Source organism: Arachis ipaensis, chromosome B1 (assembly GCF_059453495.1).
Source record: "Arachis ipaensis isolate K30076 ecotype BB chromosome B1, ASM5945349v1, whole genome shotgun sequence".
Lineage (NCBI taxonomy): Eukaryota > Viridiplantae > Streptophyta > Magnoliopsida > Fabales > Fabaceae > Arachis > Arachis ipaensis.
This window is the reverse complement of record NC_142436.1, coordinates 39,914,894-39,941,673: the sequence shown is the minus strand read 5'-3', so window position 1 is coordinate 39,941,673 and position 26,780 is coordinate 39,914,894. Positions and strand designations below refer to the sequence as shown.

The window sequence follows — 26,780 nt, the reverse complement described above, 5'->3', positions numbered from 1 at the left end:
TAGAATGAATATCTCTTGGATATCTAACACAGGGGACCGAGTCCGAGTTATTAGTGTCTTCATGGTATAAGTTAGAACCCATGGATAGCCATTCTTGAGATCTGGAAAGTCTAAACCTTGTCTGTGGTATTCCGAGTAGGATCTGGGAAGGGATGGCTGTGACGAACTTCAAACTCGCGAGTGCTGGGCGTAGTGACAGATGCAAAAGGAGGGTGAATCCTATTCCAGTATGATCGAGAACCTCAGATGATTAGCCGTGCCGTGACAGAGCATTTGGACCTTTTTCACAGAGAGGATGGGATGTAGCCATTGACAACGGTGATGCCCTATATAAAGCTTGCCATGGAAAGGAGTAAGACTGATTGGATGAAGACAGCGGGAAAGCAGAGATTCAGAGGAACGAAAGCATCTCTATACGCTTATCTGAAATTCTCACCAATAATTTATATAAGTATTTTTATCTTTATTTTCTATTTATTTATTATTATTATTCGAAAATACTATAACCATTTGATATCCGCCTGACTGAGATTTACAAAGTGACCATAGCTTGCTTCATACCAACAATCTCCGTGGGATCAACCCTTACTCACGTAAGGTTTTATTACTTGGACGACCTAGTGCACTTGCTGGTTAGTTGTGCAAAATTGTGAAGTTATGTTTGGACCATGGTATTGTGCACCAGTTTGTTGGCGCCATTGCCAGGGAGAGAACGAACAACAAATTTTACAACCTCTGTGTAACAATTTCGCATACCAATGCCACGTCCCTTTATGAGTGAGTGGTTCCTCTGTTTGTCGTGCCACGCCACGAACTCAAGTGGCACGCCCCAGTGCTTCTTTGCTATCTGAATGGCACTGGCGTGCCACGCCTGGGATTCAAGTGGCACGCCTAAGTGAAGAATAGTGAGTGGCGTGCCACACCTTCGATACCAAGTGGCACGCCCCATGTAATTGGCCTCCTTCATCCTCTCTGGAAACTTATGCAGCGTGCCACGCCTAAAGGTTGGCGTGCCACGCCCATGATCTTGTCTTGGTTCCAGTAGTTGGCGTGCCATGCCTCAGCGTTCAAGTAGCACACCATAGTGACATGCTTGGGTTGGTGTGCCACGCCTTCGACAGTCCTTGCTTTTGTTATCTTTGTGCATTGGCGTGCCACGCCTGGTTGCTCAAGTGGCACGCCTAAGTGAGGTTGAGAGGTTGGCGTGCCACGCCTTCGACTTCAAGTGGCACGCCCAGTCTTCAATTGCCTTCAGCCCCTTCTCTGGATTATTGTACTAGCGTGCCACGCCATGCTGTTCAAGTGGCACGCCCATGGATTTGTGAACTCTTCAAGCTTGGCGTGCCATGCCTGGGTTCTCAACTGGCACGCCCAAGTGACTTCTTGAAGCTGGCGTGCCACGCCTTCGATACCAAATGGCACGCCATAGTGGAGGTTCTTCTTGGAATGGCGAGTTGGCGTGCCACGCCCCTTTGCTCAAGTGGCACGCCCATAGTAGTTGATGGGTTAGGCGTGCCACGCCCAACTTGGCGTGCTACGCCCCTTTTGTGTCCTCCATTGTTGCTCTTCTGGAATTTTGTACTAGCGTGCCACGCCCAGTCCCTGGCGTGCCATGCCCACATGCATGCTTGGATCTCCCCTCTGGAATTTAGTACTGGCGTGCCATGCCTAGCTCCTGGCGTGCCACGCCAGTGCATTTTTGTGGCGTTTGCTCCCAACTAGCATGCCAGTTTCACACGCCCAGCTTCTTGTTTGTCTTCTACCCATTTTTTATGCCTTTTTCTCCTGAAATTCAGCACAACTCATCTCAAAGTAGTGTACCATAATATTCATCAAATAATGCATGAATTGTACTGATCAAATGAGATTTATGCTCTTTTATGGTCTTCTTTATGCAAGAAAGAAGGGTAGATGATGCAAGTCATCACAACACCAAACTTAAGTTTTGCTTGTCCCAAGCAAATCAATGTGAGTAAGCCTTTATAACTTGAGGCCTTGGCTTTGAATGATTGCAATACAACTAAGAGTAAAACTAAGTGTTCAACATATGTATGAATGTTTTAATGTCATGAAAAGCTCTTGGATCCTTGAGGGTTCTTTCAGGTATAGGCTTTAGGGGTCCTTTCTATTGATTGTCACCTTGAAGTAGCAAGGGTTGTTTTGCTTTCTTGACCACGACTCTAAGTGTTTTGTCTCAAGACAACCCTTTAATTAGGCTTTCAATTAGCACTCCCAAACCAGTTGGCTTTAGTGTACTAGGTGTTGAGACACCCCTAAGAATTTACTTGCCCAGGTCTCTTCTTGACACATCTTCACCACAAGCATCTACTAAGATCTTTAATTCTTTTTGAGCTTTTTAATGTTTCTTTCTCCATTCCAGTAGTTGATGCTCAGAGCCTTGGGCCTTTATTGCTTACTACCTCTTGGTTCTATGGATATTCAAGGAACACCCCTTAACCTTCCCTTGTTATGCCTTCTAGGACTAGTTGCTCTCCATGACTCATTTTCTTTTTAGTTCATCCAAGGTTCTACACTTAGTTTCTTATTTATTAGTTTGTTTGATAATCTCTCTTGGCCTTGGTCTCTCTTATTGTTTTTGCACAACTCACAGTAACTCTTATGGAGACAAGCTCTACTTTTATTTATGTTGAAATGAAGACTTGAAATACATGGCATTTTCTTTCTTGTAAAAAAAGACTCATAAAGACTTCAAACAGGAATTAAAGCTAAGCATAAAACATAAACTATCCTAGCATGATTACTTATTCAAAGAGTAAATCAAACAAAAGCTTAAAATAGGATTTCAGAAATTAGAAAGTGTCAACCATGGGACTCAACAACCTTGAGCAGCTTCATCTTTAGTTCATTGGCCCCTTCCCTTTGTCCTTCTTCTTGGAAGGGGAGGAGCCACCTTCATCTAGCTTGGAGGAACCTTCTTGTGCTTTGGCATCCTTGGGCTTCTGATGAGCGGATAATTTATACGCTTTTTGGCATTATTTTTACATATTTTCAGTATGATTTAGTTAGTTTTTAGTATATTTTTATTAGTTTTTAATTAAAATTTACATTTCTGGACTTTAATATGAGTTTGTGTGTTTTTCTGTGATTTCAGGTATTTTCTGGCTGAAATTGAGGGACTTGAGCAAAAATCAGATTCAGAGGTTGAAGAAGGACTACAGATGCTGTTGGATTCTGACCTCCCTGCACTCAAAGTGGATTTTCTGGAGCTATAGAACTCCAAATGGCGTGCTCTCAATTGCGTTGGAAAGTAGACATCCAGGGATTTCCAGCAATATTTAATAGTCCATACTTTGATTAAGTATACATGACGTAAACTGGCGTTGAACGCCAGTTCCATGCTGCATTCTGGAGTCAAACGCCATAAACAGGTTGCAAAGTGGAGGTAAACGACAGAAACAGGTTACAAACTGGCGTTCAACTCCAAGAAAGACCTCTACATGTGTAAAGCTCAATGCTCAGTGGTGCATGAAATTGGAAATCACAGTTCTTCACAAATTCGCACAACTAACCAGCAAGTGCACTGGGTCGTCCAAGTAATACCTTACGTGAGTAAGGGTCGATCCCACGGAGATTGTTAGCTTGAAGCAATCTATGGTTATCTTGTAACTCTTAGTCAGGAAAACAATAAAATCATTCACTTATCAAATTTGATTGCAAGGAATAAAAGGGCAGAACACAAATTATACTTGTATGCAATGATGGGGAATATGTTGGAGTTTTGGAGATGTTTTGTCTTCTGAAATTCTGCTTTCCTCTGTTTCTGATTCACGCATGTATGTCCTCCTATGGAAACCTATGTGTTGGTGGATCACCGTTGTCAATGGCTACCATCCATCCTTCCCGTGAAAAGGGTCCAAGTGCGCTGTCACCGCACGGCTAATCATCTGCAGGTTCTCAATCGTACCGGAATAGGATTTACTATCCTTTTGCGTCTGTCACTACGCCCAGCACTCGTGAGTTTGAAGCTCGTCACAGTCATTCAATCCCTAAATCCTACTTGGAATACCACAGACAAGGTTTAGACTTTCCGGATTCTCTTGAATGCTGCCATCAATCTAGCTTATACCACGAAGATTCCGATTAAGAGATCTAAGAGATATTCATTCATTCTACAGTGGAACGTAAGTGGTTGTCAGGCACGCATTCGTGGAGGAATGATGATGATTGTCACGTTCATCACATTCATATTGAAGTGTGAATGGATATCTTATATAGGAACACGCATGTTTGAATGGAAAACAGAAATACTTGCATTAGTTCATCGAGACACAGCAGAGCTCCTCACCCCCAACAATGGAGTTTAGAGACTCATGCCATCAAAAGGTACAAAGTTTAGATCTAAAATGTCATGAGATACAAAATAAATCTCTAAAAGTTGTTTAAATACTAAACTAGTAACCTAGGTTTACAGAAAATGAGTAAACTATGATAGATGGTGCAGAAATCAACTTCTGGGGCCCACTTGGTGTGTGCTGGGGCTGAGACTTAAGCTTCTCACGTGCATGGGCTGTTTTGGGCGTTCAACGCCAGGTTGTAACCTGTTTCTGGCGTTGAACTCCAACTTGTAACTTGTTTCTGGCGCTAGACGCCAGTTTACGTCGTCTATCCTTGAGCAAAGTATGGACTATTATATATTTCTGGAAATCCCTGGATGTCTACTTTCCAACACAATTGGAAGCGTTCCATTTGGACTTCTGTAGCTCCAGAAATTCCATTCCGAGTGCAGAGAGGTCAGAATCCAACAACATCAGTAGTTTTTTTTCAGCCGAATCAGATTTTTGCTCAGCTCCCTCAATTTCAGCCAGAAAATAGCTGAAATTACAGAAAAATACACAAACTCATAATAAAGTCCAAAAATATGAATTTTTCCTAGAAACTAATGAAAATAAACTAAAAACTAACTAAAACATACTAAAAACTATATGAAATTAACCCCAAAAATCGTATAAAATATCCGCTCATCACAACACCAAACTTAAATTGTTGCTTGTCCCCAAGCAACTAGATAAATAAAATAGACTACTAATAAGTCAAGAAGCAATAATATCTCAGAGTTTTTGAGTGAAGCTCAGATTCTAATTAGATGAGCGGGACTAGTAGCTTTTTGCTTCCGAATAGTTTTGGCATCTCACTTTATCCATTGAAGCTCAGAGTGATTGGCATCTATAGGAACTTAGAATGCAGATAGTGTTATTGATTCTCCTATTTCAGTATGATGATTCTTGAACACAGCTACTTTATGAGTCTTGGCCGTGGCCCTAAGCACTTTGTTTTCCAGTATTACCACCGGATACATAAATGCCACAGACACATAATTGGGTGAACATTTTCAGATTGTGACTCAGCTTTGCTAAAGTCCCCAATTAGAGGTGTCCAGAGTTCTTAAGCACACTCTTCTTTTTGCTTTGGACCTTGACTTTAACCGCTCAGTCTCAAGTTTTCACTTGACACCTTCACGCCACAAGCACATGGTTAGGGACAGCTTGGTTTAGCCGCTTAGGCCAGGATTTTATTCCTTTAGGCCCTCCTATCCACTGATGCTCAAAGCCTTGGATCCTTTTTACCCTTGCCTTTTGGTTTTAAGGGCTATTGGCTTTTTGCTCTTGCCTTTTGGTTTTAAGAGCTTTGGCTTTTTCTGCTTGCTTTTTCTTTTTCTTTCTCTATTTTTTTTTCTGCAAGCTTTTGTATTCACTGCTTTTTCTTGCTTCAAGAATCATTTTTATGATTTTTCAGATTATCAATAACATGTCTCATGTTCATCATTCTTTCAAGAGCCAACATATTTAACAGTCTTAAACATCAAATTCAAAAGATATATGCACTGTTCAAGCATTCATTCAGGAGACAGAAAGCATTGCCACCACATGTAAATAATTAGAATTTTTCTTGTAAAAAAAAAACTCGAAATTTATTACCTCTTATTCTAAAGAAATTCTTCTATTTTATTCATGTTTAATGATGATGATAAAATTAAATTATAGCTTAATTGGAAATAAAATAAAAAATATAGATACTAATTACTACTATATGACTCCTAAGGTAAAACTAAAATAAAAACAGTTATCACAGAGTTAAGGCTAAGATTGGAATTTGACAACCTGTGTTCTGGGAAGTGGATGTTCCTCTAATCTGCGGGGTGCTTGGTCCTTCAAGAGATAATTTCTGGCGCTTCAATTCCCTTAAATCACGCCCTTGCTCCTCCTGTTCTTTAAGCAAATAGCAAAGAATGCTACTTTGTTCCTTCTGTTCTTTCTTTATTTGTTCTATAGCTTCTTGCATCTTGGTAATAGATGTTTCAAGATACTCCCAGTATTCAGATTGAGGGATTTCTGGGAGAATTTCCTGTGTTCTCTTCTTGATGGGGTCATCCTGTGCTTGTTGTTTTTCCATTGATGCTTTGGTGATTGGCCGCTCAACTGAGATATACTTAGTTATTCCCATCCTTACTCCAGCGTCCTTGCAGAGCATAGAAATCAAGCTTGGATAAGCCAACCTGGCATCTTTAGAATTTTTGTTTGCAATTTTGTAAAATTCAGTTGAAATCAGTTGATGAACTTCCACTTCTTTTCCCATCATGACGCAATGGATCATCACTGCTCTTCTAATAGTGACTTCAGAACGGTTGCTAGTGGGTAGCAGAGAATGCCCAATGAAGTCCAGCCATCCTCTGGCGACTGGTTTGAGATCTTCTCTTTTGAGTTGATTTGGGACACGCTTCATGCTGGTAGTCCACCTGGCTCCAGGGATACATATATCCTCTAGAATCTTATCCAGGCCCTTGTCTATTTTCATCATTCTCCTATTGAAGGAGTCTGGATCATCTTTCAGCTGAGGTAGCTTTAAGATCTCCCTGATCTTGTCAGGGTGGGTATGAACAATCTTTCCTCTGACCAAGGTCCGATAGTCATAGAGAGCAGATCCAGATAGTATTTGCTTGTCTGTTTGCCACATTTAGCATAGAACTCCTGGACCATATGCCTTCCCACTTTCGTTTCAGGATTAGCTAGGATCTCCCAGTTCCTGATTCGAATTTGCTCCTGGATCTCCGGATATTCGTCTTCTTTCAGATCGAATCTAACTTTCGGGATCACTGATCTTAGACCCATTATTTTGTAATAATGGTCTGAATGTTCTTTAGTTAAGAACTTTCCTTGATTCCAAAGTGGTTTTGGAACACTCTCTTTCTTGCCTCTTGGAGTGGGTTGTTTTCCTTTAGGAGCCATGATCTTGGTGGGTATGGTTTAGTGATCACGGATAAACACACAAAACTTAGAGGTTTGCTTGTCCTCAAGCAAAAGAAAAGAAAGGAGAGGGATAGAAGGAGAGCTAGTGTAGGATGGTGGATGAGAGGAAGGAGGCCGAATGGGTTTTTAAAAGGGAGGGGGGGTTTTCGAAAATAGGGAGAAAGATAAGATAGAAGATATGATTTTAAAAAAAAATAAGTATGATAAGAAAAGATATAATTTAAAATTGAAAAGATATGAAAGATATTTGAAAAAGATAAAATTAGAATTTTGAAAAAGATAATATGGAGATTTGAAAAAGATATTGATTAGTTGAAAAGATTTTTGAATGAAAAGAGATAGATTTGTTTTGAAAATTTTGAAAAAGAGTTGAATTGGATTGAAAAAAAGGATTTGTGCTTATGGATTAAAATACATTTAATATTTTTAAAGAAGGGTTTTTAGAAATTAGGGATTTTAGAAATCAGGGTTTGTAACATGTTTATGCAAAAAATCATGAATTGAAACATGAAAATTAAGATTAAAATGAAAAATATGAAGAAAAAATGAATTTACCTCCTCCCCACCATCCTGGCGTTTGAACGCCCAAATGCTGCATGTTTTGGGCGTTCAACGCCCAACTGCTACTTCTCCTGGGCGTTCAACGCCCAGCTGTTGCTTCTTTCTGGCGTTGAACGTTAGGAACTCCTTTGTCACTGGGCGTTTTTCTGAACGCCCAGGACGCTGTAAATCTGGCGTTAAACGCCCAGAAGGAGCTTCTTTCTGGCGTTCAACGCCCAGAAGATGCTTCTTTCTGGCGTTTAACGCCCAGATGGCTATCCTTACTGGCGTTCAATGCCCAGTGGATGCTTCTTTTGGGAGTTGAACGCCCAAAACAGACTTTTACTGGCGTTTTCTTGCCAGTGAGCTCTTTTTCTCTGTTTTGTGTGCAGAATCCTTCTATAACCCTGTAAACTTAGTATCAATGAGCTTTATATAAACAAATAAAATCAAGAATAGGGCAAAATGCTTAGAGGAAGTGATGCCCCATGGCTGGGTTGCCTCCCAGCAAGCGCTTCTTTATTGTCTTTAGCTGGACCTTGCTGAGCTTTTAATTTAGCTTCAGTCTTGAGCACTCTTGCTCAATATTGCCTTCAAGATAGTGCTTGATTCTCTGTCCATTAACAATGAACTTCTTATCAGAATCAATATCTTGAAGTTCCACATAACCATATGCTGATACACTTGTAATCACATATGGTCCCCTCCACCGGGATTTCAGTTTCCCAGGGAATAGCCTGAGTCTAGAGTTAAACAACAGAACCTTCTGTCCTAGTTCAAAGATTCTAGATGACAGCTTTCTGTCATGCCACTTTTTTTATTTCTCTTTATAAAGCTTGGCATTTTCGAAAGTAGTGAATCTGAATTCCTCTAGCTCATTTAGCTGAAGCAATCTTTTTTCTCCAGCTAATTTGGCATCAAAGTTCAGGAATCTGGTTGCCCAGTAGGCTTTATGTTCCAGTTCCACGGGCAGGTGACATGCCTTACCATATACAAGTTGGTATGGAGAGGTCCCTATAGGAGTCTTGAATGCTATTCTGTATGCCCACAGAGCATCATGCAAGCTTCTTACCCAATCCTTTCTACGGGTATTTACAGTCCATTCTAGGATTCTTTTTAGCTCTCTGTTAGAGACTTCAGCTTGCCCATTAGTTTGTGGATGATATGGAGTTGCCACCTTGTGGCAAATCCCATACCGGACCATGGCAGAGTAAAGCTGTTTGTTGCAGAAGTGAGTGCCCCCATCACTGATTAGTACTCTAGGGACCCCAAACCTGCTGAAGATATATTTCTGGAGGAACTTCAGCACTGTTTTAGTATCATTGGTGGGTGTCGCAATGGCCTCTACCCATTTTGATACGTAGTCAACTGCCACCAGAATATAAGTGTTTGAGTATGATGGTGGGAAAGGTCCCATGAAGTCAATTCCCCATACATCAAACAACTCAATCTCCAAGATTCCTTGTTGAGGCATGGCGTAACCATGAGGCAGATTACCAGCTCTTTGGCAACTGTCACAGTTACGTACAAACTCTCGGGAATCTCTATAGAGTGTGGGCCAATAGAAGCCACATTGGAGGACCTTGGTGGCTGTTCGCTCACCTCCGAAATGGCCTCCATATTGTGATCCATGGCAATGCCATAGGATCCTCTGTGCTTCTTCTCTAGGCACACACCTACGGATTATTCCGTCTGCACATCTCTTGAAGAGATAGGATTCATCCCACAAGTAGTACTTTGCATCAGTGATTAATTTTTTCTTTTGTTGCCTGTTGTACTCTTTGGGTATGAACCTTGCAGCTTTATAGTTTGCAATGTCTGCAAACCATGGTGTTTCCTGAATGGCAAATAATTGCTCATCCGGAAAAGTCTCAGAGATCTCAAGAGAGGGTTGGGATGTCCCTTCTACTGGCTCTATCCGGGACAAATGATTAGCCACTTGGTTCTCTGTCCCTTTTCTGTCTCTTATTTCTATATCAAACTCTTGTAGAAGCAACACCCATCTGATGAGCCTGGGTTTTGAATCCTGCTTTGTGAGTAGATATTTAAGAGCAGCATGGTCAGTATACACAATCACTTTTGATCCTACTAAGTATGATCTCAACTTGTCAATGGCATAAACCACTGCAAACAATTCTTTTTCTGTGGTTGTGTAATTTTTTTGGGCGTCATTTAAAACGCGGCTAGCATAATAAATGACATGCAGAAGCTTGTCATGCCTCTGTCCCAATACTGCACCAATGGCGTGATCACTGGCATCACACATTAGCTCAAATGGTAATGTCCAGTCTGGTGCAGAAATAACTGGTGCTGTGACCAGCTTGGCTTTCAGCGTTTCAAACGCCTGCAGACACTCTGTGTCAAACACAAATGGCGTGTCAGCAGCTAGCAGATTGCTCAGAGGTTTTACGATTTTTGAAAAATCCTTTATAAACCTCCTATAGAATCCTGCATGCCCCAGAAAGCTTCTGATTGCCTTAACATTGGCAAGTGGTGGTAATTTTTCAATTACCTCTATTTTTTCTTGATCCACCTCTATTCCCTTATTTGAAATTTTATGCCCAAGGACAATCCCTTCAGTCACCATAAAGAGACATTTTTCCCAGTTTAAAACCAGGTTGGTCTCTTGGCATCTTTTCAGAACTAGTTTCAGGTGATCAAGACAGGAGCTGAATGAGTCTCCATATACTAAGAAGTCATCCATGAAGACTTCCAGAAATTTTTCCACCATATCAGAGAAAATAGAGAGCATGCATCTCTGGAAGGTTGCAGGCGCATTACACAGCCCAAACGGTATCCTTCTATAAGCAAACACTCTAGATGGACATGTGAATGCTGTTTTCTCTTGATCCTGGGGATCTACTGCAATCTGGTTATAGCCTGAGTAGCCATCCAAAAAGTAGTAATAATCATGACCTGCCAGTCTTTCTAGTATCTGGTCTATGAATGGTAAAGGAAAATGATCCTTTCTGGTGGCTGTATTGAGCCTTCTGTAGTCAATACACATGCGCCACCCTGTAACTGTTCTTGTTGGAACCAGTTCATTCTTTTCATTATGAACCACTGTCATGCCTCCCTTTTTGGGGACAACTTGAACAAGGCTCACCCAGGGGCTATCAGAAATAGGATAAATAATCCCAGCCTCCAGTAATTTGGTGACCTCTTTCTGCACCACTTCCTTCATGGCTGGATTTAACCGCCTCTGTGGTTGAACTACTGGTTTAGCATTATCCTCCAATAAGATTTTGTGCATGCATCTAGCTGGGCTTATGCCCTTAAGGTCACCTATGGACCACCCAAGAGCTGTCTTGTGTGTCCTTAGCACTTGAATCAGTGCTTCCTCTTCCTGTGGATTTAAAGCAGAGCTTATGATCACTGGAAAAGTGTCACCTTCTCCCAGAAATGCATATTTCAGGGATGGTGGTAATGGTTTGAGCTCGGGTTTAGGAGGTTTTTCCTCTTCCAGAGGAAATTTCAGAGGCTCTTTTATTTCCTCTGAATCCTCCAAATAAGGCTGAACATCTTTAAAGATGTCTTCCAACTCTGATTCGAGACTCTCAGCCATGTTGATCTCTTTTACCAAAGAGTCAATAAGATTAACTTTCATGCAGTCTTTTGATGTGTCTGGATGCTGCATGGCTTTGATAGCATTCAACTTAAACTCATCCTCATTGACTCTCAGGGTTATTTCCCCCTGTTGGACATCAATGAGAGCACTCTTGTGCTCCTCCATTTCCAGCACTACAAAGTCAGTGGGAAAGGTGAATGGCCCAACTCTGAGAATCATGTCTTCAATCACGCCTGATGGGTATTTAATGGAGCCATCAGCAAGTTGGAGACATATCCGGGTTGGTTTAACTTCTTCAGTTAAACCAAGCTTTCTGATAGTGGATGCAGGTATTAGGTTGATGCTTGCCCCAAGATCACATAAAGCTGTCTTGGTGCAATTACCTTCTAATGTGCATGGTATCAGAAAACTCCCAGGGTCTTTAAGCTTTTCAGGAAAGCTTTTCAGAATGACTGCACTGCATTCTTCAGTGAGGAGAACTCTTTCAGTTTCTCTCCAATCCTTCTTATGACTCAAGATCTCTTTCATGAACTTGGCATAAGAAGGTATTTGCTCAAGTGCCTCTGCAAATGGAATCTTTATTTCAAGAGTCCTGAGATAATCTGCAAAGCGAGCAAATTGCTTATCCTGCTCCTCTTGGCGGAGTTTTTGAGGATAAGGTATCTTGGCTTTATATTCCTCAACCTTAGTTGCTGTAGGTTTATTTCCTACAGAAGTGGTTGAAGAAGCCTTTTTAGATGGGTTGTCATCAGCACTTGTGTGTGTCTGATCCCTCACTGGCAATTGAGTGCCAGAGTTAGAAGCTGGAGTGACGTTAGACGCCAGCTCCTCATCTGTTCCTGGCGTCTGAATGCCAGAACTGTGCTTCTTTTGGGCGTTCAACGCTAGATCCTTGCTTGTTTCTGGCGTTGAACGCCAGTCCTGAGCATGGTCTAGGAGTTCAGCGCCAGCCTTCCACCCAATTTCTGGCGTTTTAGCACCAGAATCATTTTTCCCTGGGCTCTTACTGTCCTTAGGTGGATTTTGGGTGGTTTGCTCATTTCTTGGCTTCTTGCTGCCTTGAGGTGGGGTATTTAATGTCTTCCCACTTCTTAATTGAACTGCTTGGCATTCTTCTGTTATTTGTTTTGACAGCTGCTGCTTTGTTTGCTTCAATTGTTCTTCCATATTTATATTAGCCATCCTTGTCTCTTGTAGTCTATCCTTGAATTCGGCTAACTGCTTTGTTAGAAAGTCCAATTGCTGATTGAATTCAGCAGCTTGTTTTACAAGACTGAGTTCAGCAGTTACTGTTTTAACCTCTTCTTTCATGGAAGGGTCACTGCTTAGTTACAGATGCTGATTTCTGGCAACTGTATCAATGAGCTCTTGAGCTTCTTCAATTGTCTTTCTCATGTGGATAGATCCACCAGCTGAGTAATCTAGAGACATCTGAGCTCTTTCTGCAAGCCCATAGTAGAAGATGTCTAACTGAACCCACTCTGAAAACATTTCAGAGGGCCATTTTTGTAGCACCTCTCTGTATCTCTCCCAGGCATCATAAAGAGATTCATTATCTCCTTGTTTAAAGCCTTGGATGTCCAGCCTTAGCTGTGTCATCCATTTTGGAGGAAAGTATTGATTCAGAAATTTTTCTGTCAGCTGTTTCCATGTCCTTATGCTGGCCTTAGGTTGGTTATTTAACCACCTCTTAGCTTGGTCTTTTACAGCAAATGGAAATAGTAATAATCTGTAGACATCCTGATCTACTTCTTTATCATGTACTGTGTCAACAATCTGTAAAAACTGTGCCAGAAACTCTGTAGGTTCTTCCTGTAGAAGACCGGAATACTGGCAACTTTGCTGCACCATGATAATGAGCTAAGGATTCAACTCAAAGCTACTGACTCCAATGGAGGGTATGCAGATACTGCTCCCATATGAAGCAGTAGAAGGGTTAGCATATGACCCCAGAGTCCTCCTGGACTGTTCATTTCCGCTTAGGTCCATGATGGAGAAAGGGAGATGATGTAAAATAGAAGAAAAATATTTTTATTTATTTAATTATTTATTTATTTTGAAAACAAAATAAATTAAAATAAATAAAAATGGGTGAAGATTTTCGAAAAAAAATGAGGAGAGAGAGAGTGGTTAGGAAATTTTGAAAAGGATATGATGATTTTTGAAAAAGGTTTTAAATTTTGAAATAAAAATCTGAATTTTAAAGGTAAATTTCGAAAATTTACTTTAAAATAGAGAGAGAAGATATTTTTGAATTTAAAGAGGAGAGAGAAAAATAATAAGATAGCACAAGATTTAAAATTTTTTTTAGATCTAATGCTCCTTGTTTTCGAAAATTTTGGAGGGAAAACACCAAGGAACACCAAACTTAAAAATTTTAAGATCAAGACACAAGGAAAACTCAAGAACACTTTGAAGACTCAAAAGAGCACAAGAACATGAAGAAAGAACACCAAACTTAAAATTTTTAGAAAACCAAACTAAAATTTTCGAAAAAAAACAAAGAAAAATCAACAAGAAAACACCAAACTTAAAGTTTGGCACAAGATTTATTCAAAGAAAAATTATTTTTGAAAAAGATTTTAAAAATAGGATAGCCAATTACTAAGAACATAAGCACCACGCTCTAGCTAATTGAGCTATAAATTTAAAGTGTTTTAACAAGGTATAAATAATAAAAGTCTCTAAACCAAAAAGAAAAATTTTTCCTAATCTAAGCAACAAAATAAACCGTCAGTTGTCCAAACTCAAACAATTCCCGGCAACGGCGCCAAAAACTTTGTGCACGAAATTGGAAATCACAGTTCTTCACAAATTCACACAACTAACCAGCAAGTGCACTGGGTCGTCCAAGTAATACCTTACGTGAGTAAGGGTCGATCCCACGGAGATTGTTGGCTTGAAGCAATCTATGGTTATTTTGTAACTCTTAGTCAGGAAAACAATAAAATAATTCACTTATCAAATTTGATTGCAAGGAATAAAAGGGCAGAACACAAATTATACTTGTATGCAATGATGGAGAATATGTTGGAGTTTTGGAGATGCTTTGTCTTCTGAAATTCTGCTTTCCTCTGTTTCTGATTCACGCATGTATGTCCTCCTATGGCAAGCTATGTGTTGGTGGATCACCGTTGTCAATGGCTACCATCCATCCTTCCAGTAAAAAGGGTCTAGGTGCGCTGTCACCGCACAGCTAATCATTTGCAGGTTCTCAATCGTACCGGAATAGGATTTACTATCCTTTTGCGTCTGTCACTACGCCCAGCACTCGTGAGTTTGAAGCTCGTCATAGTCATTCAATCCCTGAATCCTACTCGGAATACCACAGACAAGGTTTAGACTTTCCAGATTCTCTTGAATGCTGCCATCAATCTAGCTTATACCACGAAGATTCCGATTAAGAGATCTAAGAGATATTCATTCATTCTACAGTGGAACGTAAGTGGTTGTCAGGCACGTGTTCGTGGAGGAATGATGATGATTGTCACGTTCATCACATTCATATTGAAGTGCGAATGGATATCTTAGATAGGAACACGCATGTTTGAATGGAAAACAGAAATACTTGCATTAGTTCATCGAGACACAGCAGAGCTCCTCACCCCCAACAATGGAGTTTAGAGACTCATGCCGTTAAAAAGTACAAAGTTTAGATCTAAAATGTCATGAGATACAAAATAAATCTCTAAAAGTTGTTTAAATACTAAACTAGTAACCTAGGTTTATAGAAAATGAGTAAACTATGATAGATGGTGCAGAAATCCACTTCTGGAGCCCACTTGGTTTGTGCTAGGGCTGAGACTTAAGCTTCTCATGTGCATGGGCTGTTTTGGGCATTCAACGCCAGGTTGTAACCTGTTTCTGGCGTTGAACTCCAACTTGTAACTTGTTTCTGGCGCTGGACGCCAGACTGCAACATGGAACTGGCGTTGAATGCCAGTTTATGTCGTCTATCCTTGAGCAAAGTATGGACTATTATCTATTGCTGGAAAGTCCTGGATGTCTACTTTCCAACGCAATTAGAAGCGCGCCATTTGGACTCCTGTAGCTCCAGAAATTCCATTCCGAGTGCAGAGAGGTCAGAATCCAACAACATTAGCAGTCCTTTTTCAGCCGAATCAGATTTTTGCTCAGCTCCCTCAATTTCAGCCAAAAAATACCTGAAATTACAGAAAAACACACAAACTCATAGTAAAGTCCAGAAATATGAATTTTGCCTAGAAACTAATGAAAATAAACTAAAAACTAACTAAAACATACTAAAAACTATATGAATTTAACCCCAAAAAGCGTATAAAATATCCGCTCATCACTCAGCCCCAGCACACACCAAGTGGGCCCCAGAGGTAGATTTCTGCATCATTTACTCATTTCTGTAAACCCTAGTAACTAGTTTAGTATAAATAGGACTTTTTACTATTGTATTTACAGGCTCTTTGATTAGTTTTATGCTATCTTAGACCTTTAGGGGGGCTGGCCATTTGGCCATGCCTGAACCTTCATCACTTATGTATTTTCAACGGTAGAGTTTCTACACACCATAGATTAAGGTGTGGAGCTCTGCTGTTCCTCAAAGATTAATGCAAAGTACTACTGTTTTTCTATTCAATTCAGCTTATTCTGCTTCTAAGATATTCATTCGCACTTCAATATGATGGATGTGATGATCGTGACAGTCATCATCATTCTCACTTATGAACGCGTGCCTGACAACCACCTCCGTTCTACCTTAGATTGAATGGATATCTCTTGGATATCTAATACAGGGGACCGAGTCCGAGATATTAGAGTCTTCGTGGTATAAGTTAGAACCCATGGATGGCCATTCCTGAGATCCAGAAAGTCTAAACCTTGTCTGTGGTATTTCGAGTAGGATCTGGGAAGGGATGGCTGTGATGAGCTTCAAACTCGCGAGTGCTGGGCATAGTGACAGACGCAAAAGGATCAATGGATCCTATTCCAGTATGATCGAGAACCGACAGATGAATAGCCGTGCCGTGACAGAGCATCTTGGACCATTTTCACTGAGAGGACGGGAAGTAGCCATTGACAACGGTGATGCCCAACATACAGCTTGCCATGGAAAGGAGTAGGATTGATTGGATGAAGACAGCAGGAAAGCAGAGATCAGAGGAACGAAAGCATCTCTATACGCTTATCTGAAATTCTCACCAATGAATTACATAAGTACCACTATCCTATTTTATATTTTATTTATTTTCATCCACTATAATTTCTTAATACAATTTAATCCGCCTGACTGAGATTTACAAGGTGACCATAGCTTGCTCCAAGCCGACAATCTCCGTGGGATCGACCCTTACTCACGTAAGGTTTATTACTTGGACGACCCAGTGCACTTGCTGGTTAGTTGTACGAAGTTATGAAACAGATATAAGATCATGAACGTGCGTATTGAGTTTTTAGCGCCGTTACCAAGGAATAGAATGATCACGATTTCGCACACCAAGTTTTTGGCGCCGTTTCCGGGGATTGTTCGAGTTTGGACAACTGACGGTTCATCTTGTTGCTCAGATTAGGTAATTTTGTTTTATTTTTAAGCTTTTTATTTCTTATTTTTGAAAAATACAAAAAAAAATTTTCTTTTTCGTTTTTCCCAAAATAAATTTCGAAAAAAAAAACCAAAAAATTAACAAAATCATAAAATCAAAAAAATATTTTTGTGTTTCTTGTTTGAGTCTAGAGTCAATTTTTAAGTTTGGTGTCTTACATGTGTTTCTTTTTTTTTCAAGATTTTTCGAAAATTCATTATATGTTCTTCATGATCTTCAAGTTGTTCCTAGCCAGTCTTCTTGTTTGATCTTTATATTTTCTTGTTTTGTGTCTTTTCTTGTTTTTCATATGCATTTTTAATTTGTTAGTGTCTAAAGTTTGAAAATTTTTAAGTTTGGTGTCTTGCATGTTTTTCTTTTCTTAAAACTTTTCAAAAATAAGTCTTGATGTTCATCTTGATCTTCAAAGTGTTCTTGGTGTTCATCTTGACATTCATAGTGTTCTCAAAATTTTCATGCATTGTGTCAATTTTATGTTTTTCTCTCTCATCATTAAAAAATAAAAAAAATATCTTTTCCTTATTTTACTCAAAATTTTCGAAAATATGATTTGATTTAGTCAAAAAGTTTTTTAATTTAATTGTTTCTTATGAATCAAATCAAATTTTCAATTTAAAAAATCCTATCTTTTCAAAATCTTTTTCAAAAATTAAATCTTTTTCATTTTTCCTTCATATTTTCGAAAAGTTTTTAAATTTGATTTTCAAAATCTTTCTCTTATTTTATTTCTTAATTAGCAATTAATGTGATTGATTCAAAAATATTAAGTTGTTACTTGCCTATTAAGAAAGGTTCAATCTTTAAATTTTAAAATCTTATCTTTTAGTTTCTTGTTAGTCAAGTAATCAACTTTAGTTTTCACAATTAAATCTTTTCAAATCATTATCATATCTTTTTCAATTTCAATCATATCTTTTTCAAAATCAATTTCAAAATCTTTTCTAACTTCTTATCTTTTTAAAATTGATTTTCAAATCTTTTTCAATCAATCTTATCTTTTTGTTTCAATCATATCTTTTTAAATTTAAAGCATATCTTTTTCAGAAACAAATTTCAAATCTTTTTCAATCAATCATATCTTTTTGTTTCAATCATATCTTTTTCAAAACTGCCCAACTAACTCTCTACCTTTAATTTTCGAAAATTCCGTCCCTTTTTTTCAAAATTTCATTTTAATTAACTAATTGTTTTAATTTTAATTTAATTTTAATTTTTAATTTCGAAATTTAACTTTAAATTTTATTTTTATTTTAATTAATTTTCGAAAATTTCTCTCTCTCATCTTCTTCTATTTATTTAATTACTTACTAACACTTCTCTTCATCTCATATCTCTGCTCATATCCTCACCCTTGTGTTTGGATTATCCATTCTTCTTCACTCTTATTCCCTTTCTTCTTCTACTAACAATAAGGAACCTCTTTACTGTAACATAGAGGATTCCTCTTCTTTTCTTGTTCTCTTCTCTTTCATACGAGCAGGAACAAGAAAAAGGGTATTCTTATTGAAGCTGATCCAGAACCTGAAAGGACTCTGAAGAGAAAACTAAGAGAAGCTAAATTACAACAATCCAGAGACAACCTTACTGAAATTTTCGAACAAGAAAAGGAGATGGCAGACACACCTAACAACAATAATGCAAGGAGGATGCTTGGTGACTTTACTGCACCTAATTCTAATTTACATGGAAGAAGCATCTCAATCCCTGCCATTGGAGCAAACAATTTTGAGCTTAAACCTCAATTAGTTTCTCTGATGCAACAGAACTGCAAGTTTCATGGACTTCCATCTGAAGATCCTTTTCAGTTCTTAACTGAGTTCTTGCAGATCTGTGATACTGTTAAGACCAATGGGGTTGATCCCGAGGTCTACAGGCTTATGCTTTTCCCGTTTGCTGTAAAAGACAGAGCCAGAATATGGTTGGACTCTCAACCTAAGGATAGCCTGAACTCTTGGGATAAGCTGGTCACGGCTTTCTTAGTCAAGTTCTTTCCTCCTCAAAAGCTTAGTAAGCTTAGAGTGGATGTTCAAACCATCAGACAGAAAGAAGGTGAATCCCTCTATGAAGCTTGGGAGAGATACAAGGAACTGACCAAAAGGTGTCCTTCTGACATGCTCTCAGAATGGACCATCCTGGATATATTCTATGATGGTCTGTCTGAATTAGCTAAGATGTCATTGGATACTTCTGCAGGTGGATCCATTCACCTAAAGAAAATGCCTGCAGAAGCTCAAGAACTCATTGACATGGTTGCTAATAACCAGTTCATGTACACTTCTGAGAGGAATCCTGTGAGTAATGGGATGCCTCAGAAGAAGGGGGTTCTTGAAATTGATACTCTGAATGCCATACTGGCTCAGAATAAAATATTGACTCAACAAGTCAATATGATTTCTCAGAGTCTGAATGGAATGCAAGCTGCATCCAACAGTACTCAAGAGGCATCTTCTGAAGAAGAAGCTTATGATCCTGAGAACCCTGCAATAGCAGAGGTGAATTACATGGGTGAACCCTATGAAAATACCTATAATCCCTCATGGAGAAATCATCCAAATCTCTCATGGAAGGATCAAAAGCCTCAACAAGGCTTTAATAATGGTGGAAGAAACAGGTTTAGCAATAGCAAGCCCTTTCCATCATCCACTCAGCAAAAGACAGAGAGTTCTGAGCAGAATCCATCTAGCTTGGCAAATATAATCTCTGATCTATCTAAGGCCACTCTAAGTTTCATGAATGAAACAAGGTCCTCCATTAGAAATTTGGAAGCACAAGTGGGCCAGCTGAGTAAAAGGATCACTGAAATCCCTCCTAGTACTCTCCCAAGCAATACAGAAGAAAATCCAAAAGGAGAGTGCAAGGCCATTGAAATGACCATCATGGCCGAAACCACAAAAGAGGAGGAGGACGTGAATCCCAGTGAGGAAGACCTCCTGGGACGTCCAGAGATCAATAAGGAGTTTCCCTCTGAGGAACCAAAGGAATCTGAGGCTCATCTAGAGACCATAGAGATTCCATTGAACCTCCTTATGCCATTCATGAGCTCTGATGAGTATTCTTCTTCTGAAGAGAATGAAGATGTTACTGAAGAGCAAGTTGCCAAGTACCTTGGTGCAATCATGAAGCTAAATGCCAAATTATTTGGTAATGAGACTTGGGAAGATGAACCTCCCTTGCTCACCAATGAACTGAGTGATCTGGATTAACTGAGATTGCCTCAGAAGAAACAGGATCCTGGAAAGTTTTTAATACCTTGTACCATAGGCACCATGACCTTTGAGAAGGCTCTATGTGATCTTGGGTCAGGGATAAACCTCATGCCACTCTCTGTAATGGAGAAACTGGGAATCTTTGAGGTGCAAGCTGCCAGAATCTCATTAGAGATGGCAGACAACTCCAGAAAATAGGCTTATGGACAGGTAGAGGACGTGTTAGTAAAGGTTGAAGGCCTTTACATCCCTGCTGATTTCATAATCCTAGACACTGGGAAGGAAGAGGTTGAATCCATCATCCTTGAAAAACCCTTCCTAGCCACAGCAAGAGCTGTGATTGATGTGGACAGAGGAGAGTTGTTCCTTCAACTGAATGAGGACTACCTTGTGCTTAAAACTCAAGGTCTTCCTTCTGTAACCATGGAGAGGAAGCATGAAAAGCTTCTCTCAGTACAGAGTCAAACAAAGCCCCCACAATCAAACTCTAAGTTTGGTGTTAGGAGGCCTCAGCCAAACTCTAAGTTTGGTATTGGGAATCTATAAAATTGACCTGATCACCTGTGTGGCTTAGTGAGAGCCCACTGTCAAGCTATTGACATTAAAGAAGCGCTTGTTGGGAGGCAACCCAATGTTATTTAATATATTTTATTTTATTTTCTCTTTGTTATTTCATGATTTATTAGGTTCATGATCATGTGAAGTCACAAAATAAATCCAAAAATTAAAAACAGAATCAAAAACAGCAGAAGAAAAAATCACACCCTGGAGGAAGGACTTACTGGCGTTTAAACGCCAGTAAAGAGCATCTGGCTGGTGTTCAACGCCAGAACAGAGCATGGAGCTGACGCTGAATGCCAGAAACAAGCATGAAGCTGGCGTTCAATGCCAAAAATATGCTGCATATGGGCGTTGAACCCCCAGAACAAGCATCACTTCGGCGTCTAAACGCCAGAAATGCATGCAAAGGCATTTTACATGCCTAATTGGTGCAGGGATGTAAATCCTTGACACCTCAAGATCTGTGGACCCCACAGGATCACCTCAGGATCTGTGGATCCCACAGGATTCCCACATACCTCCACTCACTTTCTGATGAGTGGATAATTTATACGCTTTTTGGCATTGTTTTTAGCATGTTTTTAGTAGGATCTAGTTACTTTTAGGGATGTTTTCATTAGTTTTTATGTTAAATTCATATTTCTGGACATTACTATGAGTTTGTGTATTTTTCTGTGATTTCAGGTATTTTCTGGCTGAAATTGAGGGACTTGAGCAGAAATCAGATTCAGAGGTTGAAGAAGGACTGCTGATGCTGTTGGATTTTGACCTCCCTGCACTCAAAGTGGATTTTCTGGAGCTACAGAACTCGAAATGGCGCGCTTTCAATTGCGTTGGAAAGTAGACATCACGGGATTTCCAGCAATATATAATAGTCCATACTTTGGCCAAGAATAGATGACGTAAATTGGTGTTCAACTCCAGCTTCCTGCCCAAATCTGGCGTCCAGCGCCAGAAAAGGATCCAAAACCAGAGTTGAACGCCAGAAATGGATCAAAACCTGGCATTTAACTCCACAAATGGCCTCTGCACGTGCAACACTTAAAGCTCAGCCCAAGCACACACCAAGTGGGCCCCGGAAGTGGATTTATGCATCAATTACTTACTCATGTAAACCCTAGTAGCTAGTTTATTATAAATAGGACCTTTTACTAGTCTTTTTGACATCCTGGATCCTGGATTGTATTTTAATCCTGTGATCACGTTTTGGGGGCTGGCCATCTCGGCCATGCCTGGACCTTTCACTTATGTATTTTCAACGGTAGAGTTTCTATACTCCATAGATTAAGGTGTGGAGCTCTGCTGTTCCTCAAAGATTAATGCAAAGTACTACTGTTTTCTATTCAATTCATCTTATTTCGCTTCTAAGATATCCATTCGCACCCAAGAATGTGATGAAGGTGATGATTATGTGTGACGCCCATCACCATTCTCCCCTATGAACACGTGCCTGACAAACACTTCCGTTCTACATGAAATAAGCTAGAATGAATATCTCTTAGATCTCTTAATCGGAATCTTCGTGGCGTAAGCTAGAATGATGGCGGTGTTCAAGAGAATCCGGAAAGTCTAAACCTTGTCTGTGGTATTCCGAGTAGGATTCAATGATTGAATGACTGTGACGAGCTTCAAACTCGCGAGTGCTGGGCGTTAGTGACAGACGCAAAAGGAAGGTGAATCCTATTCCAGCATGATCGAGAATCGACAGATGATTAGCCGTGCTGTGACAGAGCATGTGAGCATATTTTTCACTGAGAGGAGGGGATGTAGCCACTGACAACGGTGATGCCCTTGCATAAATCCAGCCATAGAAAGGAGTAAGACTGATTGGATGAAGGTAGCAGGAAAGCAGAGGTTCAGAGGAACGAAAGCATCTCCATTCGCTTATCTGAAATTCCTACCAATGAATTACATAAGTATTTCTATCCCTATTTTATTATATTAAATTCGAAAACACCATTATCTATTTATATCTGCCTAACTGAGATTTGCAAGGTGACCATAGCTTGCTTCATACCAACAATCTCCGTGGGATTCGACCCTTACTCACGTAAGGTATTACTTGGATGACCCAGTGCACTTGCTGGTTAGTTGTATCGAAGTTGTGAACCATGGTATTGGCACCATGTTCTTGGCGCCATTGCCAGGGAAAGAAAGAGCCATGAATTTTACATAATTAAAGTGTAATCACGATTACGCGTACCAAGTTGCTCATGTTGCCAGGGATTGTTCGAGCCTGGACATCACAATTTCGTGCACCAAGTTTTTGGCGCCGTTGCCGGGGATTGTTCGAGTTTGGACAACTGACCGTTCATCTTGTTGCTCAGATTAGGTACTTTTCTTTTTATTTTCAAAAACTTTTCAAAAATCTTTCATAAATTTCTCATCTGTTTTCGAAAAAAAATTTATTCAAAATTTTTAAAGAATGAATTCTAGTGTTTCATGAGGCATGTGAAGCCTGGCTGGCTATAAAGCCATGTCTAAACTCTTTTGGACTGAGGCTTCCTAATCATCATCACAAGAGCAAGCTAGTTGTTGCCAATAAAATTTATTGTTGTATGTATGAGAGGTATCTGCTGAAGCTTGGCTGGCCATTGGCCATGTCTAGTGTTTTGGACCGGAGCTTTCATTGAAAGCTTGGCTGGCTAGTGAGCCATGTCTAATTGCTGGACTGAAGCTTTAGACTAAGAATGCAAGATTCCTGAAATTCATATTAAAAATTTTGGAATCCTTATTTTCCTTTTTCAATTAATTTTCGAAAAAAAAAATCCAAAAAAATTAGAAAATCATAAAAATCAAAAATATTTTTTGTGTTTCTTGTTTGAGTCTTGAGTCATGTTATAAGTTTGGTGTCAATTGCATGTGCATCTTGCATTTTTCAAAAATTTCATGCATTCATAGTGTTCTTCATGATCTTCAAGTTGTTCTTGGTAAGTCTTCTTGTTTGATCTTGATGATTTTTTGTTTTGTGTCTTTTCATGTTTATCATATGCATTCTTGAATTCTTAGTGTCTAAGCATTAAAGAATTCTAAGTTTGGTGTCTTGCATGTTTTCTTTGCATTAAAAATTTTTCAAAAATATGTTCTTGATGTTCATCATGACATTCAAAGTGTTCTTGGTGTTCATCTTGACATTCATAGCATTCTTGCATGCATCACATGTTTTGATCTAAAATTCTCATGCATTGCATCATTTTTCTTGTTTTTCTCTCTCTTCATTAAAAATTCAAAAATCAAAAAAATATCTTTCCCTTTTCTCTCTCATCAAATCCGAAAATTTGAGTTGACTTTTTCAAAATTTCTTAAAATCAAGTTGTTTCTTATGAGTCAAATCAAAATTTCAATTTGAAAATCTTATCTTTTTCAAAATCTTTTTCAAAAAATCAAATCTTTTTCAAAATTCTTAGTTATTTTTGAAAATTCCAAAAATATTTTTCAAAAATCTTTTTCTTATTTTTATACCAAATTTTCGAAAATAACAATAACAATTAATGTTTTGATTCAAAAATTTCAAGTTTGTTACTTGCTTGTTAAGAAAGATTCAAACTTTGAGTTCTAGAATCATATCTTGTGATTTCTTGTGAATCAAGTCATTAATTGTGACTTTAAAAATCAAATCTTTTTCAAAAACTAATTTCTATCATATCTTTTCAAAAATATCTTCTCATCTTATCTTTTTTCAAAATATCTTTTCTAACCTCCTAACTTCTTATCTTTTCAAAATTTGTTTCAACTAACTAACTAACTTTTTGTTTGTTTCTTAACTTTTTCAAAACTACCTAACTAACTCTCTCTCTCATTTTCGAAAATATCTCCCCCCTTTTTTCAAAATTTCTTTTTAATTTATTAATTATTTTAATTTTTAAATCTTAATTTTCGAAAATTACTAACATTTTTCAAAAACTATTTTCAAAAATCACTAACTCTTTTTCAAAAATTGTTTTCAAAAATTCTCCCTCTCCCATCTTATTCTATTTATTTATTCATCTACTAACATCTTATCTCACATCTCAACCCTCCTCACAGTTGTGTTTCTTCCATTATATTACATTCTTTGTCTCCCCCTCTTCTTCTACTCACACAAGGATCCCTATACTGTGGTATAAAGGATCCATATTATTATTATTATTTTTTCTGTGCCCTCTTCTTTGTCATATGAGCAGGAGCAAGGATAAGAACATTCTTGTAGAAGCAGATCCAGAACCTGAAAGGACGCTAAAAAGGAAACTAAGAGAAACTAAATTACAACAATCCAGAGATAACCTTTCAGAAATTTTCGAACAGGAAGAGGAGATGGTAGCCGAAAATAATAATAATGTAAGGAAGATGCTTGGTGACTTTACTGCACCAAATTCCAATTTACATGGAAGAAGCATCTCCATTCCTGCCATTGGAGCAAGCAACTTTGAGCTGAAACCTCAATTAGTTTCTCTGATGCAGCAGAACTGCAAGTTTCATGGACTTCCATCTGAAGATCCTTTTCAGTTCTTAACTGAAGTCTTGCAGATATGTGATACTGTTAAGACTAACGGAGTAGATCCTGAAGTCTACAGGCTCATGCTTTTCCCTTTTGCTGTAAGAGACAGAGCTAGATTATGGTTGGATTCTCAACCCAAAGACAGCCTGAACTCTTGGGATAAGCTGGTCACGGCTTTCTTAGCCAAGTACTTTTCTCCTCAAAAGCTGAGCAAGCTTAGAGCTGATGTTCAAACCTTCAGACAGAAAGAAGGTGAATTCCTCTATGAAGCTTGGGAAAGATACAAACAGTTGACCAAAAAGTGTCCTTCTGACATGCTTTCAGAATGGACCATCCTGGATATATTCTATGATGGTTTATCTGAGCTATCAAAGATATCACTGGACACTTCTGCAGGTGGATCCGTTCACCTAAAGAAAACGCCTGCAGAAGCTCAAGAACTCATTGACATGGTTGCTAATAACCAGTTCATGTACACTTCTGAAAGGAATCCTGTGAGTAATGGGACGCCTATGAAGAAGGGAGTTCTTGAAGTTGATACTCTGAATGCCATATTGGCTTAGAATAAAATATTGACTCAGCAAGTCAATATGATCTCTCAGAGTCTGCATGGAATGCAAGCTGCATCCAACAGTACTCAAGAGGCTTCTTATGCAGAAGAAGCTTATGATCCTGAGAACCCTGCAATAGCAGAGGTAAATTACTTAGGTGAACCTTATGGAAACACCTATAACTCATCATGGAGAAATCACCCCAATTTCTCATGGAAGGATCAAGAGCCTCAACAAGGCTTTAATAATGGTGGAAGAAACAGGTTTAACAATAATAAACCTTTTCCATCATCCACTCAGCAATAGACAGAGAACTCTGAACAAAATGCTTCTGATTTAGCAAATCTAGTCTCTGATCTATCTAAGGCCACTGTAAGTTTCATGAATGAAACAAGATCTTCCATTAGAAATCTGGAAGCACAAGTGGGCCAGCTGAGTAAAAGGATCACTGAAATCCCTCCCAGTACTCTCCCAAGCAATACAGAAGAGAACCCAAAACGAGAGTGCAAGGCCATTGACATAAGCAAAATGGCCGAACCCAAAGAGGGAGAGGAGGACGTGAATCCCAAGGAGGAAGACCACCTGGGACGTCCAGTGATCAATAAGGAGCTTCCCTCTGAGGAACCAAAGGACTCTGAGGCTCATCTAGAGACCATAGAGATTCCATTGAACCTCCTTATGCCCTTCATGAGCTCTGATGAATATTCCTCTTCTGAAGAGAATGAGGATGTTACTGAAGAGCAAACTGCCAAGTTTCTTGGTGCAATCATGAAGCTGAATGCCAAATTATTTGGCATTGATACTTGGGAAGTTGAACCTCCCTTGTTCATCAATGAACTATGTGATCTGGATCAACTGACATTGCCTCAGAAGAGACAGGATCCTGGAAAGTTCATAATACCCTGCACCATAGGCACCATGATCTTTAAGGCTCTGTGTGACCTTGGTTCAGGAATAAACCTCATGCCCCTCTCTATAATAGAGAAACTGGGAATCTATGGGGTGCAAGCTGCTAAAATCTCATTAGAGATGGCAG

At 39.1% G+C, this 26,780-nt stretch overlaps 2 non-coding genes across 2 annotated transcripts; both read right to left on the bottom strand.

Moving 5' to 3' along the window:
- Positions 1 to 18,958: 18,958 nt before the first annotated feature.
- Positions 18,959 to 19,062, bottom strand: LOC148576292 (small nucleolar RNA R71). The gene has a single exon (XR_015903834.1). It is a non-coding gene; the product is annotated as a small nucleolar RNA R71 (small nucleolar RNA).
- Positions 19,063 to 25,405: 6,343 nt separating this feature from the next.
- On the bottom strand, positions 25,406 to 25,513 carry LOC148576291 (small nucleolar RNA R71). The gene has a single exon (XR_015903361.1). It is a non-coding gene; the product is annotated as a small nucleolar RNA R71 (small nucleolar RNA).
- Between the last annotated feature and the right edge of the window lie 1,267 nt (positions 25,514 to 26,780).